The 12989-nt window shown below is 42.7% G+C and overlaps 6 non-coding genes across 6 annotated transcripts; 3 read left to right on the top strand and 3 right to left on the bottom strand.

Moving 5' to 3' along the window:
* Positions 1-1946: 1946 nt before the first annotated feature.
* On the bottom strand, positions 1947-2033 carry trnay-gua (transfer RNA tyrosine (anticodon GUA)). The gene is given in 2 exon segments: positions 1947-1982; positions 1997-2033. It is a non-coding gene; the product is annotated as a tRNA-Tyr (tRNA).
* Positions 2034-3051: 1018 nt separating this feature from the next.
* Positions 3052-3124, top strand: trnar-acg (transfer RNA arginine (anticodon ACG)). Its single transcript has one exon. It is a non-coding gene; the product is annotated as a tRNA-Arg (tRNA).
* A 1716-nt stretch (positions 3125-4840) lies between these two features.
* On the bottom strand, positions 4841-4912 carry trnah-gug (transfer RNA histidin (anticodon GUG)). Its single transcript has one exon. It is a non-coding gene; the product is annotated as a tRNA-His (tRNA).
* A 1775-nt stretch (positions 4913-6687) lies between these two features.
* trnaf-gaa (transfer RNA phenylalanine (anticodon GAA)) lies at positions 6688-6760 on the top strand. Its single transcript has one exon. It is a non-coding gene; the product is annotated as a tRNA-Phe (tRNA).
* Positions 6761-11940: 5180 nt separating this feature from the next.
* On the top strand, positions 11941-12013 carry trnar-acg (transfer RNA arginine (anticodon ACG)). Its single transcript has one exon. It is a non-coding gene; the product is annotated as a tRNA-Arg (tRNA).
* Positions 12014-12234: 221 nt separating this feature from the next.
* On the bottom strand, positions 12235-12307 carry trnaf-gaa (transfer RNA phenylalanine (anticodon GAA)). The gene has a single exon. It is a non-coding gene; the product is annotated as a tRNA-Phe (tRNA).
* Between the last annotated feature and the right edge of the window lie 682 nt (positions 12308-12989).

Genomic DNA, 12989 nt, shown 5'->3' with positions numbered 1-12989 from the left:
TCTGCCCGCTTCAGCCTGGCCTTGTACTGGCTATAGCCTGGGCCTCTGTTAGATTTAGCTTGGCTTTCAAACCGCTGCAGCCTGGGTCTCTGGATTTAGAATCATCCCTAAGAACTGCTGCATTTCTGTCAGATAATGTACCACTTCTCCCAGAAAGTTGTTGGCTTAGTATTCCCATGTTTGTTTCTTTTATTTGAAGAAAGGGTAAATGCCGGGACCCGGATCCGAACCAGGGTTGCTGCGGCTACAACCCAGAGTACTAACCATGACACGATCACGGCTGAAGCTCCCCATCCTGATTGATACAGTTTACATTAGGCTTACTACCAAAACGGGGCTTTACTGACTGCTTTTATTGGACTTTCAAATCTAGTGGCCTTCTATTTGTTGCAGCTTGGACGTCCACTAACCTCAGCCTGGCCTTCCACTGCCTCCAGCCGGCATGTTTGCAAGCCTCCGCCTGGCTTTTCAACTGCCGTAGCCTGGATGTCTGCCCGCTTCAGTCTGGCCATAGCCTGGGACTCTGTTAGACTTAGCTTGGCTTTCAAACCGCTGCAGCCTGGGTCTCTGGATTTAGAATCATCCCTAAGAACTGCTGCATTTCTGTCAGATAATGTACCACTTCTCCCAGAAAGTTGTTGGCTTAGTATTCCCATGTTTGTTTCTTTTATTTGAAGAAAGGGTAAATGCCGGGACCCGGATCCGAACCAGGGTTGCTGCGGCTACAACCCAGAGTACTAACCATGACACGATCACGGCTGAAGCTCCCCATCCTGATTGATACAGTTTACATTAGGCTTACTACCAAAACGGGGCTTTACTGACTGCTTTTATTGGACTTTCAAATCTAGTGGCCTTCTATTTGTTGCAGCTTGGACGTCCACTAACCTCAGCCTGGCCTTCCACTGCCTCCAGCCGGCATGTTTGCAAGCCTCCGCCTGGCTTTTCAACTGCCGTAGCCTGGATGTCTGCCCGCTTCAGTCTGGCCATAGCCTGGGACTCTGTTAGACTTAGCTTGGCTTTCAAACCGCTGCAGCCTGGGCCTCTGGATTTAGAATCATCCCTAAGAACTGCTGCATTTCTGTCAGATAATGTACCACTTCTCCCAGAAAGTTGTTGGCTTGGTATTCCCATGTTTATTTCTTTTGTTTAAAGAAAAGGTAAGTGCCGGGACCTGGAATCGAAACCAGGGTTGCTGCGGCCACAACCACAACTAACCACGATACGATCAAGGCTGTAGCGCACCGTCCTGATTGATACAGTTTACATTAGGCTTACTACCAAAACGGGTCTTTACTGACTGCTTTTATTGGACTTTAAAATCTAGTGGCCTTCTATTTGTTGCAGCCTTGGCCTTCACCAGCTCTACCTGCTGCAGCTTGAACGTCCACTAACCTCAGCCTGGCCTTCCACTGCCTCCAGCCGGCATGTTTGCTAGCCTCCGCCTGGCTTTTCAACTGCCATAGCCTGGATGTCTGCCCGCTTCTGTCTGGCCTTGTTCTGGCTATAGCCCGGGCCTCTGTTAGACCTAACTCGGCATTTAAACCACTGCAGCCTGGGCCTCTGGATTTAGAATCATCCCTCAGAACTGCTGGCACGGCTTTTTAGCCATGAGAGTGGCTTCCATTTTCTTCTGGACATTTCCCTTCACTTCCCAGATTCATACAACTATTATGGTTCCTATTTTGTGTCAACCTCAAGACACAAGACATTATTTGGATTCTTTATTGTTTGACTTAACATACTTCCAAATATCCCTGCCAAGGAGTGGCAGCAAGGTGGACAAAAGCATATGAGTAGAGTGATCTTCCACGATCTTCCATTTTCCTGTCCTATAGAGAGAAGTATCCCAAAAGAATACCTGATAGAGGCCAAGGTCCTAGTGGTAATGGTTTTGAACGGACGTCCTCAGGATGTCAGACATCACATAAAAGTGGAATGAGCAATCCTTCGAGCCGGATTTGAACCAGCGACCTAAGGATGTCAGCATCAGCAACTACAGTCCTCCGCTTTACCAACTGAGCTATCGAAGGTCCTGCTTTGTCCCCAAGGCATTTGGCTCGACAATGTGGGGAGCATCCAAGTTAAATCCAGCTCAGAGTTGGCAACTTCGGGAGAGGAGCTTATTTTTTGGTCAAAACCTTCTTTGTTGATGATGATGTAAAACTGACTTAACTGTCAAAAAGGAGGTTTGTGTTCAAGCAATCGGCGAGCTTGAGCTTTGACAGTTCCCAGCTTTTCACTGAACATCCTAACTAATTCAATTTCACCTGAGATTGCCAATATGGTTATTCAGTTGGTAGAGCGGAGGACTGTAGTTGCTCATGCTGAAATCCTTAGGTTGCTGGTTCAACTCCGGCTCGAGGGATTGACTGTTACATTTTTATGTGATGTCATTCAAAAAATAATCAAAATAATGTCTGACATCCTGAGGACGTCTGTTTAAAACCATAACCGCTAGGACCTTGGCCTCTATCAGATATCCTTTTGGGATACCTCTCTCTATAAGACAGGTGCGTTTCTAGCATGCCGGCCTACCGTTTAGGTCTTATTGCATTCAGTTTGTATATCACCTTGGTTGGACACTTATTCTTTTTCAGCTGTATGAATCTTGGAAATGAAGGGAAAGGTCCAGAAGAAAATTTAAGCCACTCTCATAGCTGTCAAACCGTGCCAGCAGTTCTGAGGGATGATTCTAAATCCAGAGGCCCAGGCTGCAGCGGTTTGAAAGCCAAGCTAAGTATAACAGAGGCCCAGGCTATAGCCAGAACAAGGCCAGACTGAAGCAGACAGACATCCAGGCTATGGCAGTTAAAAAGCCAGTTGGAGGCAGTGGAAGGCCAGGCTGAGGTTAGTGGACGTCCAAGCTGCAGCAGGTAGAGCTGGTGAAGGCCCAGGCTGCAACAAATAGAAGGCCACTAGATTTTAAAGTCCAATAAAAGCAGTCAGTAAAGCCCCGTTTTGGTATTAAGCCTAATGTAAACTGTGTTGCATTGGTGTAAGATGTTTACGGTATACAACATGTCCTGCAGTAAAACACCTTTTCCCATAGGGCTAGTGGCGCAATGGATAACGCGTCTGACTACGGATCAGAAGATTCTAGGTTCAACTCCTGGCTAGCTCATTGGTCTTTGTTAAATGAACTGAAACAAAATACAGTGCCATTTTTTTCGGGAGGTATTTTAACGTAACAGTTGTCCAAATTAATGACGGAAAGGTGTTTGACAACTGATGACAGGATTCCGCCAGCAAGACTGGCAGGTCAAGGAGACCATTTCAGTAGTGTAAGAACCACAGAAGGCTTATTAGTAAAAACAACTGGTTAACAAGAACACAGAGTTGTGCTGAAAACCAGGGTCTTTCAGTCAGATGCTCTCCCAACTGAGCTATTTCAGCTATGCCAATCTGTTTTGGGTTCACTAATTCAAATGTAACCAAGATCTGCCCTGTTGGTGACTTTTGAGGGCTTGAAGGAGGCCTTTCCAAGGGGGTCTCAGAGCCTAGTATTGGTCAGCTCAAAGACTCAGCCAGAACAAGGCCGGACTGAAGCGGGCAGACATCCAGTCTATGGCAGTTGAAAAGCCAGGCGGAGGCTAGCAAACAAGCCGGCTGGAGGCAGGTGAAGGCCAGGCTGAGGTTAGTGGACGTCCAAGCTGCAGCAGGTAGAGCTGGTGAAGGCCCAGGCTGCAACAAATAGAAGGCCACTAGATTTTAAAGTCCAATAGATAGATAGATAGTACTTTATTGATTCAACAAAAGCAGTCAGTAAAGCCCCGTTTTGGTTTTAAGCCTAATGTAAACGGTGTGTTGCTTTGGCGTAAGATATTTACGATATATAACCTGTCCTACAGTAAGGTGTTTATTTCCATACGGTTAGTGGCGCAATGGATAACGGGTTCGACTATGGATCAGAAGACTCTAGGTACAACTCCTGGCTACCTTGTTGATCTTTGTAAATTGAACTGAAACAAAATTCAGTCCCATTTTTTTCGGGATGTTTTTTAACGTAACAGTTGTCCAAACTAATAATGACAGAAAGGTGTGTAACAACTGATGCCAGGATTCTGGCAGCAAGGCTGCAGGTCAGGGAAACCATTTCAGTAGTGTAAGAACCACAGAAGGCTTATTATTAAAAAAAATAACTGATTAACAAGAACACAGAGTTGTGCTGAAACCCAGGGTCGAACCAGGGACCTTCAGATCGACGCTCTCCCAACTGAGCTATTTCAGCTATACCAATCCTGTTTTGGGTTCACTTTTTAAAAGGTAACCAAGGTCTGCCCTGTTGGTGACTTTTGAGGGCTGGAAGGAGGCCTTTACAAGGGGGTCTCAGAGCTAAGTCTTGGTCAGCTCAAAGCTCAAACTCAAAAAGAATGTCTTACGCTCCATGACTGATCATTTAAGGATCTCTAAAAATGTACCAAAATTTCTTCTGAAGATTGTTTTACGACCAAGAATGTTATGAATATTGCAAACATTTGGCAGATTTTTCAGAAATTTTCTAAAGTTCTTAGGAGGCTAATAATGAAGTATTCAAGTGTAGATGAACTATGCTTCAAAAATGTTGTTGTTATGTATTAATGTTGTTTATAACAATGCCAATAAAGTATTGATTGATTGACTTAGCTTATAATGCAATTTTACCAAGGGATAAACTAACATCACAAAGCACACATCAGTCATATTAAATCATGCATCAAGGCCAATACTGTAATGACATCAAATAGATATTTTGAATGTTGCCAGAGTACCTGCTTGGTTTCACATCTTGTTCAACCACTTACTAGAGGGAACAAGATACTTCTCTTTCAAAAAGAGGAAGTTTAAAGAAAGGGCAAAGTGCCGTGACCCGGATTCGAACCGGGGTTGCTGCGGCCACAACACAGAGTACTAACCACTATACGATCACGGCTGTATGATTGATAATGTGTTTGCTCTCCTCATGTCTAATGTTAAACCATCTGCTCAAGCCACATTCTGTTTGAACGACATCATGGAAGAGAATCTTATTTATACTCTAACAAGAGGAAGGCGTGCTCAGGCAAGGAAGGTTTTACTCCATTGTGGTGTCAAGAACAACTGTTAAGATGTAAAAGCAGGGCCGGCCCGTGGCATAGGCCGTATAGGCAAATGCTAAGGGCGCCGTCCATCAGGGGGCGCCATGCCAGTGCCACAAATGTTGGAGAAAAAAAAAAAAAAAAAAAAAAGTTGTTACTATTATTTCTAAATACAAAAAAATAATCTCACGTTAATTAAAATGCAAAGTAAAGCCTATTTAATAGAAATATTATTTGTTACAACATTACGCCCCCCCCCCCCTCCTCCCCCCGCACGGTGCGCCCCCTCCCTTCCCGTATCATGACTCTTTTTGGACGTCACCACATCAAAAACTCAACACAAGATGTCAAAACGGACAAAACTGTCAGGTGCCCGGGGAAGAAAAAAGAGAAAAGAAGAGGAGAAACGAGAAAAGACAGAGGTAGCAGGTAGGTAACGTTAGCCTACATGAAATTATTTGTCTGTTACAGAATGTGATAGTAACCTGGCTTTTTAGCATTAAGCTAATGTTACATGACTCGGCAATTGCTAATCAATAAATAGCTAGTTCTGTTTTAACATCGGGTTAATATTGTGGAGGGGACTAAATTGTTATGGAAAATAATAATGTAACGTTAGGTAATTACAGTACTCCCACCTTAAAATTCCTCAGGGACATTTGTATTAGATCTTTTAAGCAGGTGTTTTTTGTTTACATTATTGCCTTCTGGTTAGCTAATGTTTGCCCTGCAGGTAATAGTCACTTTTCCACCCCTTTATATATTAGGTATAGTTGTAAGTAAAAAAAAAAAGGTCAAAGACAAAGCTATTCGGGTTCTTGTGAGTATATACACTTCACTGCCGATGTGTGGGGGTGGGGGGCGCCACCTACAATCTTGCCTAGGGCGCCAGATTGGTTAGGGCCGGGCCTGTGTAAAAGAGTCACATTTTTATTGCTTTGGTTTCCTCACCCATTTTATTCTGATTGAATGCCCCGAGTATAACAACAGATACAACTTCCAGTTATCTATTCACAATAATAATAATTAAAAAAAAAAAGCATGCTCCAGTTTGTAGATATTTATCTTAAATGCAAAAAAACTGCCAAAGAAATGGCACTGAATTTTGTTTCAGTTCAATTAATAAAGAACAATGAGCTAGCCAGGAGTCAACCTAGAATCTTCTGATCCGTAGTCAGACGCGTTATCCATTGCTCCACTGGCCCTATGGGAAGGATTATCTTACTGTAGGACAGGTTGTATATTATAAATATCTTACGCCAAAACAACACACCGTTTACATTAGGCTTAAAACCAAAACGGGGCTTTACTGACTGCTTTTGATGGACTTTAATACCTAGTGGCCTTCTATTTGTTGCAGACTGGGCCTTCACCAGCTCTACCTGCTGCAGCTTGGACGTCCACTAACCTCAGCCTGGCCTTCCACTGCCTCCAGCCAGCATGTTTGCAAGCCTCCGCCTGGCTTTTCAACTGCCATAGCCTGGATGGGCTAATTTTTTGCGCTGACCAATACTAGGCTCTGAGACCCCTTGGAAAGGCCTCCTTCCAGCCCTCAAAAGTCACCAACAGGGCAGCCCTTGGTTACATTAATAATAATAATTAATAAGTGTTCCCAAGCAGTGTTTGTATAGCTGAAGTAGCTCAGTTGGGAGAGTGTCAGACTGAAGAACTGAAGGTCCCTGGTTCGACCCTGGGTTTCAGCACAACTCTGTGTTCTTCTTAACCAGTTGTTTTTACTAATAAGCTTTCTGTAGTTCTAACACTACTGAAATGGTCTCCCAAAAGGATACCTGATAGAGGACAAGGTCCTAGCGGTAATGGTTTTGAACGGACGTCCTAAGTATTTCAGACATTATTTTGATTCTTTTTTGAATGACATCAAATACAAATGTTATGGGCAACCCTTCGAGCCAGATATGAACCATAGACCTAAGGATTTCAGTATGAGCAACTACAGTCCTCCGATGTACCAACTGAGCTTTGAAGGATCTGATGTGACCTCCTCTATAGTATTCAATTTATTCGAATACTATTGACTTTTGAGGGCTGGAAGGAGGCCTTTCCAAGGAGGTCTCAGAGGCTAGTCTTGGTCAGCTCAAAGCTCAAACTCAAAAAGAATGTCTGAGCATTTCAGGGTCTCTTAAAAAATAAGCAAAATACTTAAAAGAATGTTTTATTACCAAGAATGTTATAAATATTGCAAACATTTGGCAGATTTTTCTGAAATTTTCAAAAGTTCTTAGGAGGCTAATAATTAAGTATTCAAGTGTAGATGAACTATGCTTCAAAAAATGTTGTTGTTATGTATTAATGTTGTTTATAACCAGTGTTGGGTTAGTTACTGCAAAGCAGTAACTAGTTACAGTTACTAGTTACTTCATTTCAAAAGTAACTCAGTTACTAACTCAGTTACTTACACCAAAAAGTAATGCGTTACTGTGAAAAGTAACTATTTAGTTACTTCTTTTTTTTTTTCTTTTTTTTTTTTAAAGCTCCCATTAATGCCCTTTTAATCTTCATTTCAGTACTGTTATTGCACTGGAGAATAATATAATCTGTTGATCAACTTGACATGCATTTGCATCACTGAACTCTGCTAAGCAATGTGGTCTACATACAACACACAAAGACAAAGATATGTTACAAAGGCCAATTTGTTTCTGGCCAGAACAAATTGACAAAACTATTTTAAATAGCTGCAACATAACATACATAAGTAACAAACAGCATAATAACAGCATAGATGTAAACCAAGAAAGGCACACACTACATACACAAAGCCTAACCAGGCATTTTCTTTACTGAGCAAAACTCTTTATTGTCGGCCATAAACACATCACCAAAACATTAGTAAAAAAAATGATATCTAGCAAAAGTGGTCATTTTCTGTGCAGTACAAACCAGACCAAAAGCTACTTTGTTATATCAACAGCAGCCACTCGCTCTTTCTCACGTGTGCCAACACTTGCACATATGGCACTTAGCCAGTGATGCGTTTACAGCCACACAAAAAGTCGGACAACTCCAACACCACACAAAGTGTAATTCCAGGTCGTTACACTATGATTTACCAATCAAATGTGTGCTTATTCTAGTGTCATTTATTAGGAATCTTAATTTATAAATATTAATCATTAAATGCTGTTAGTATATTAAATAAATACTAATAAAAATATATTTTTTACAAAAACAGGAAGTTGCAGGAATGTACACATGATCCCCTGCTTACATCTCATTGTGCAACATGTGAATGTTTTAATGGGAACTAAATGCAATGTCTGAAAGGGGTACAAACTATTTCCAAAGCAGGACCTCCACCTAGACAAACAATACAAGTACACAGTTCATGAAAAACAATATTTGTTGTTATTGTCATTGTAAGTGGGCCTAAACACTTATATTAGAAATGGAAATGACTGCTGTCATTTGATTATAATAATAAGAGAATGTTGTCTGTCTATCTGTGTTGGCCCTGTGATGAGGTGGGGACTTGTCCAGGGTGTACCCTGCCTTCCGCCCGAATGCAGCTGAGATAGGCTCCTGCGACCCCGAAAGAGAGAAGCGGTAGAAAATGGATGGATGGATGGATGGAGATTGAAGTTGTTATTTAGTCAGGTTTGGGACAGGTGTGCTGCTGGTGTAGCCACAGTGTGCATGTCTAAAGTTGCTCACATGGGCTCCATTCAATGCTCAGGGAGTTTTTGCGTTTGCTCACACACATGAACAATTAGAGGGAACATTGATTGACAGAGTGTGTGTACCTTCAGCGGTGAATGATGAGCAGAGGCAGACTTAATCCTTAAGTGGTGGTGGAGGTGAAGTGTCATTGGAGTCTCTATCTCTCTTTACTAGCTTCGTCGAAGCATGTTGCTTATGTAGCTTGTTTCAGCAGATTTGAATTGCTGTTTTGGGCAGTAGATGGCATCTTTGATCCAAAGCACAATTTACATTTAACTAAAATGTTCTTTTCTTTGTGCTCGACAAAAGAAAAGTAGTGAAAATATCTCCATGTTAGCAAACTCGACTTCTGGCTCCGCCATGATCAGACACGCCCCCCCTCTCCTCCCTCTCCTCCCTCTCCTCCCTCCCCACACTCACACACACCCACACAGAGCGCATGTCTCTCTTCTCCGGGTTGTGACACAAGAAGAATCAGAACGATGACACAGCAGCGCTCCGATAAAACACACTTTATACTACATGAAATGTAACGTAAAATAACGCAGTAACGCATCATGTAGTAACGGTAACTGAGTTACTGAATATAAAAAATAACGCGTTAGATTACTAGTTACCGCCGAAACTAACGGCGTTACAGTAACGCGTTACTTTGTAACGCGTTAGTCCCAACACTGTTTATAACAAAGACAATAAAGTATTGATTGATTGACTGAGCTTATAATGCAATTTTACCAAGGGATAAACTAACAGCACAAAGCACACATCAGTCATATTAAATCATGCTTCAAGGCCAATACTGTAATGACATCAAATAGATATTTTGAATGTTGCCAGAGTACCTGCTTGGTTTCACATCTTGTTCAACCACTTACCAGAGGGAACAGGATACCTCTCTTTCAAAAAAAGGCAGTTTAAAGAAAGGGTAAAGTGCCATGACCCGGATTCGAACCGGGGTTGCTGCGGCCACAACACAGAGTACTAACCACTATACGATCACAGCTGTAGCTACCCATCCTGATTGATAATGTGTTTGCTCTCCTGATGTCTAATGTTAAACCATCTGCTCAAGCCACATTCTGTTTGAACGACATCATGGAAGAGAATCTCATTTATACTCTAACAAGAGGAAGGTGTGCTCAGGCAAGTAAGGTTTTACTCCAGTGTGGTGTAAAGAACAACTGTTAAGACGTAAAAGAGTCACATTTTTATTGCTTTGGTCACCTTTTTCCTCACCCACTTTATTCTGATTGAATGCCCCGAGTATTACAACACATATAACTACCAGTTATCTATTCACAATAATAATTAAAATGCATGTTCCAGTTTGTAGATGTTTATTTTAAATGCAAAAATAACTGCCGAAGAAATGGCACTGAATTTTGTTTCAGTTCAATTAACAAAAACAACAAGCTAGCCAGGAGTTGAACCTAGAATCTTCTGATCCGTAGTCAGACACGTTATCCATTACGCCATTAGCCCTATGGGAAGGACCATCTTACTGTAGAACAGGTTTTATATCGTAAATATTTTACGCCAAAGCAACACACCAATTCCATTACGCTTAAAACCAGAACGCAGCTTTACTGACTGCTTTTGTTGGACTTTAAAATCTAGTGGCCTTCTATTTGTTGCAGCCTGGGCCTTCACCAGCTCTACCTGCTGCAGCTTGGACGTCCACTAACCTCAGCCTGGCCTTCCACTGTCTCCGGCCGGCATGATTGCTAGCCTCCGCCTGGCTTTTCAACTGCCATAGCCTGGATGTCTGCCCTCTTCAGTCTGGCCTTGTTCTGGCTATAGCTAGGACCTCTGTTAGACTTAGCTTGGCTTTCAAACCGCTGCAGCCTAGGCCTCTGGATTTAGAATCATCCTTCAGAACTGCTGGCACGGCTTGTCTGCCATGAGAGTGGCTTAAGTTTTCTTCTGGACCTTTCCCTTCACTTGCCAGATTCATACAGCTGTTATGGTTCCTATTTTGTGTCAACCTCAAGACATGACATGATTTTGATTCTTTATTGTTTGACTTAACATACTTCCAAATATCCCTGCCAAGGAGTGGCAGCAAAGTGGACAAAAGCATATGAGTAGAGTGATCTTCCACAATCTTCCATCTTCCTGTCCTATAGAGAGAAGTATCCCAAAAGGATACCTGATAGAGGCCACGGTCCTAGTGGTAATGGTTTTGAACGGACGTCCTCAGGATGACAGACGTTTTTTTTGTATTTTTTAATGGCATCACATAAAAATGAAATGGGTAATCCATCAAGCCGGATTTGAACCAGTGACCTAAGGACTTAAGCATCAGTAACTACAGACCTCCGCTCTACCAACTGATGTACTGAAGGTCCTGCTGTGTGTTAAAAATTGGACTATTTGTCTCATCTACAATTAAACTTTTGTCCCCAAGGCATTTAGTATTAGTATTAAGCCTAATGGAAACAATATGTACCTTTGGCGTAAGATATTTACGATATACAACCTGTCCTACATTAAGGTATTCATTTCCATAGGGCTAGTGGCGCAATGGATAATTTTTTAACGTAACAGTTGTCCAAATTAAAAATGACAGAAAGGTGTTTGACAACTCACGCTAGGATTCCGCCAGCAAGACTGCGGGACAGTGAGACCATTTCAATAGTGTAAGAACCACAGAAGACCTTTTAGTAAAAACAATTGGTTTAGAAGAACACAGAGTTGTGCTGAAACCCAGAGTCGAACCAGGGACCTTCAGATCTTCAGTCTGACTCTCTCCCAACTGAGCTACACAAGTAGTGCCTGGGTTCACTTATTCAAATGAAATCAAGGTCTGCCCTGTTGGTGACTTTTGGGGGCTTGAAGGAGGCCTTTCCAAGGGGGTCTCAGAGCCTAGTATTGGTCAGCTCAAAGACTCAGCCAGAACAAGGCCGGACTGAAGCGGGCAGACATCCAGGCTATGGCAGTTGAAAAGCCAGGCGGAGGCTCGCAGACATGCCGGCTGGAGGCAGTGGAAGGCCAGGCTGAGGTTAGTGGACGTCCAAGCTGCAGCAGGTAGAGCTGGTAAAGGCCCAGGCTGCAACAAATAGAAGGCCACCAGATTTTAAAGTCCAATTAAAAACAGTCAGTAAAGCCCCGTTTTGGTATTAAACCTAATGTAAACGGTGTGTACCTTTGGCCTAAGATATTTACGTTATACAACTTGTACAACAGTAAGATGTATTGTACCATAGGGCTAGTGGTGCAATGGATAACGCGTCTGACTACGGATCAGAAGATTCCAGGTTCAACTCCTGGCTAGCTTGTTGGACTTTGCTAATTGAACTGAAACAGAATGTAGTGGCATTTTCTTCTGGGAGGTTATTTAACTTAACAGTTTCCTAAATTAAAAATGACAAAAAGTTGTGTGACAACTGATGTTAGGATTCCGCCAGCAAGGCTGCAGGTCAGGGAGACCATTTCAGTAGTGTAAGAACCACAGAAGACTTATTAGTAAAAACAACTGGTTAAGAAGAACACAGAGATTTGCTGAAACCCGGAGTCGAACCAGGGACCTTCAGATCTTCAGTCTGACTCTCTCCCAACTGAGCTATTTCAGCTATGCCAATCTCTTTTGTGTTCACTTATTCAAATGTAACCAAGGTCTGCCCTGTTGGTGACTTTTGAGGGCTTGAAGGAGGCCTTTCCAAGGAAGTCTCAGAGCCTAGTATTGGTCAGCTCTAAAACAGAGCCAGAACAAGGCCAGATTGAAGCGGGCAGACATCCAGGCTATGGCAGTTAAAAAGCCAGGCCGAGGCTTGCAATCATGCCGGCTGGAGGCAGTGGAAGGCCAGGCTGAGGTTAGTGGATGTCCAAGCTGCAGCAGGTAGAGCTGGTGAAGGCCCAGGCTGCAACAAATAGAAGGCCACTAGATTTGGAAAGTCCAACAAAAACAGTCATTAAAGCCCCGTTTTGGTATTAAGCCTAATGTAAACGGTGTGTTGCCTTGGCGTAGGATATTTATGATATATTACCTGTCCTACAGTAAGAACTTTTGTCCCATTGGACTAGTGGCGCAATAAATAATGCGTCTTGACTATAGTTTAGAAGATTCCAGGATCAACTCCTGGCTAGCTCGTTGGTCTTTGTTAATTGAACTGAAACAGAACTCAGTGCCATTTTCTTCCGGGAGGTTATTAAACGAAACAGTTGTCCAAATTAAAAATGACAGACGCTAGGATTCTGCCAGCAAGACTGCAGTTCAGGGAGACTATTTCAGTAGTGTAAGAGCCACAGAAGGCT

Source organism: Nerophis lumbriciformis, linkage group LG03, assembly GCF_033978685.3.
Source record: "Nerophis lumbriciformis linkage group LG03, RoL_Nlum_v2.1, whole genome shotgun sequence".
Lineage (NCBI taxonomy): Eukaryota > Metazoa > Chordata > Actinopteri > Syngnathiformes > Syngnathidae > Nerophis > Nerophis lumbriciformis.
The sequence above is the reverse complement of the archived record's forward strand: the minus strand, read 5'-3'. Positions and strand labels throughout refer to the sequence as shown.